The following is a 3542-nucleotide window of genomic DNA, read 5'->3' as shown; positions in this document are numbered from 1 at the left end:
ACAATCTAAGTAGTGTGGACAAACTTCCTGTAAGGATCCAGACTTTCAGATGCTTATCTGTAGATTTTTTGATGTCCTGTCATCACTGAGTGCCAGAGTGATGGCTTAATTTTTGCAAATTATTTCTAAAATTAGAGTGTTTCTTTAAAATCCTTATCAGCAGATTTCTACCTCTACTTAAACAGTTCCTTCAAAAACTAGGACATGCCAACAAGTAAAATGGATAGTTCACAATTATGAACAATACTGACTTGCCTTAACAGCAGGACCAAATCAACTCCCTTAGCATAACAGAATACTATACATTATATATAAAGAGAAGAATGCATCTTTAAAGTATCAAAAGGAATTTAGACAACAATCAAACTTTTGTGGCTGGGAAAAACAAGTAATCTTTCAGATGAACTTTCACCAAAAGTACCTGCAGCAATCAAAAACATTACTGCTGATTCAGCAGATCTAGAGGCAAGAGGGACAGATGAGGAACTCTGCTTCTCCAGAATTACATATAAAAATCAACAGAAAAATACACAGTCACATATTTTTGCCAGACTCAGACTGTCCACCTACTGCTACAGCTGTGTCTTTAGCAGTTTATGTGGAAAACGCAGATAAGGATGGTTCAACTCACCTGCACAAAATCCTTTCATTGTTCAGCCACTGCCATCATATACCAAAATGAAGGGGGGCAGGTGAAAATTGACAGAAAATAGATAACATTTGCCTGGGCTTGTAGAGAGCTGAGCTAAAAGGAAATCAACTTATTTCATATCATTTCCATTTCTTAACTTGCTAAATAATTTACCAGTTGCAAAGGAAGCATTGTGAAAAATGGACAAATGTTACTGAATTCACTGAGATAGCCACTGGTATCAGCTGGGTCAGGGAAGGTGATGGAATATAAACTTTTTTAGGGGAAACTGATATGTGCATTTTCAAAGTCTTTATATTGCTATAGGCAGAGCTGGTGTTGACCCCTATTTTAGGTTGCTTAACACTTTCCATTTTAAACCTTTTTTTGAGAAGCTGTCATTAACAATGCATGGTGTGCAGCAGGATTTTGAAATTCAGCAAGGAGAATAGAAAAGTGCCTTTTGTTTGTCCCATGAAATTCCATTCAGGTTTAATGAACTATAAACTTTTGAAAATTGCTTTTTCCCTTCTGCTTCTTGAGTTCCTCATGAAACTGTTGACAACATTCTAAAATAATAACTGAATATGACTATTTTAAAATCTGGGACCATACCACTGCCAAAGCAACAATACTGTACACTATATTAGGAACATTGGGAAGCTGCTGTAGCATTGAGGTGGAGTAAGGAGAACCAGACCGCATAACTCGATACTTGACCATTCAGACAGGACTGTTTAGAAGAGGGCTTGTCAAATCTTAAAAGAAAGAGTATCTCATGGACCAACCTCATGGGCCCTTTCATGATCTCACAGTCTGCCTCTCCTTCCATTTTTGCTAGCAAAATTTCTTAGTATTACTTTTCCATGTATGGAACTTGGAAATCTTGATGTAATTTTAGTTCTCTTTGGTGATAATTATTTTGTCCTTTTTGAAAAGAAATTCTCACACTGTATACTTTTGTTCTTCATTCTACACACCCCACCCATGTGTTCTGCGTCTGTCAACCAGAAACAAAGTGAACAAGCAACTTGTGACCAGCTTACCTATCTGCCGACCACCAGCAAGTGCTCTGGACACTATGAATTGTACACAGTTTGGGAATTATGGCTGTGTCTTCACTGCCAAAAATGGTAGATATTTTCACAGCAAGATAATTAACAAGTTAGCATTCTCACTGTAAAATCTTAGTGGAGACAAAGCACAGGTAGTTATTACCTCACTGTATCTACATGAGGTCAAAATTCTATCATCCCTCACCTTCTTATATCTAAGTAAAAACTAGAGTCATCACCACTAGCATTTTATAGCAAGATAGCTAACTCACATTAATTATCTCACAGTAAAAAACACACCTTTTTGGCAGTGAAGATATAGTAGTCTAAGTAAAAACAACAAGGCATCCAGTGGCACCTTAAAGACAGATTTATTTGGGCATAAGCTTTTGTGGGTAAAAAAACCTCACTTCTTTAGATGCATGGAGTAAAAGTTACAGATGCAGGCATTATATAATAACACATGACAAGATGGGAGTTACCTCACAAGTGGAGAACCAGTGTTGACAGGTCCAATTTGATCAGGGTAGATGTAGTCCACTCCCAATAGATGAGCAGGTGTCAATTCCAGGAGAGGCAAAGCCGCTTTTGTAATGAGCCAGCCACTCCCAGTCACTATATAAGCCCAAATTAATGGTGTTAAATTTGCAAATGAATTTTAGTTCTGTGGTTTCTCTTTGAAGTCTGTTTCTGAAGTTTTTTGTTCAAGAATAGTTACTTTTAAATCTGTTATAGAATGTCCAGGGACAGGGCCGGCTCCAGGCACCAGCACAGGAAGCAGGTGCTTGGGGCAGCCAATGGGAAGGGGTGGCACGTCCAGGTCTTCAGTGGCAATTCGGTGGTGGGTCCCCTCAGTCCATCTCGGAGGGAAGGACCAGCCACCAAATTGTCGCCAAAGAATAAAACGGCATGGTAGAGCTGCCATCAAAGTGCCAACGTTTGCAGCTTTTTATTTCTTTCTTTCTTTTCTTTTTTTTTTGCTGCTTGGGATGGCAAAAAAGCTGGAGCTGACTCTGCCAGGGAGGTTAACGTGTTCACCTACTGGCTTTTGTATGTTACCATTCCTGATGTCGATTTGTGTCCATTTATTCTTTTACATAGGGACTGTCCGGCTTGGCCAATGTACATGGCAGAGAGGCATTGCTGGCACATGATGGCATAAATCACATTAGTAGCCGTGCAAGTGAATGAGCCCTTGATGGTGTGGCTGATGTGGTTGGGTCCTCCGATGGTGTTGCTAGAGTAGATATGGGGACAGAGTCTAAGTGTTATCAGATCATTAGTGTAATAATAAATTACCTGGAAGGGACAAGATAGAGTCCCCAGCAGCAAATTGCTGACAAGAGAGAGCATATCAGACATTAAAATGAGAGAAATTGTAGGATTGCACGTAAAAAAAAAAAATCTATTGTATCACTAACACCACTGGAGTCCTCTTTTGTCCCATAATGCAATAAAAATTATCTTCTCTGCTGGCATGCTAGGGTAACAATCACACTAAAGCATTAGGTCTCAAAGTATAACAAAAGTGGACAGAGTACTGTCTGAAAATGAATGTAAGATCTTTCCATCAGAGGATAAGATCACACTACCTCTTCGCATTCCAAGAAGCTGAGAACAGAGAGAATTAGTGACATGTCGAGAAGTGACTAGATTAAGTATGTTTTGATATACACACATTACAAAGAAATCTTGTTGTTAGTCATCTTAGTATAGACTCTGCAACAAACACAAAATCATTCTTTGTGGAGATAGAAAATCAGCTACTAAGTAAATAACATTTTTATTCTGAAATTTTAAACTCCTTCATGCTCTAGCATTGAAAGAATAAAGAGGAAAAATAGCAAGTTTGGCTG

The sequence above is a fragment of the Gopherus evgoodei genome, chromosome 9 (genome assembly GCF_007399415.2).
Source record: "Gopherus evgoodei ecotype Sinaloan lineage chromosome 9, rGopEvg1_v1.p, whole genome shotgun sequence".
Classification (NCBI taxonomy): Eukaryota; Metazoa; Chordata; order Testudines; family Testudinidae; genus Gopherus; species Gopherus evgoodei.
Note: the sequence above shows the minus strand (reverse complement) of the source record.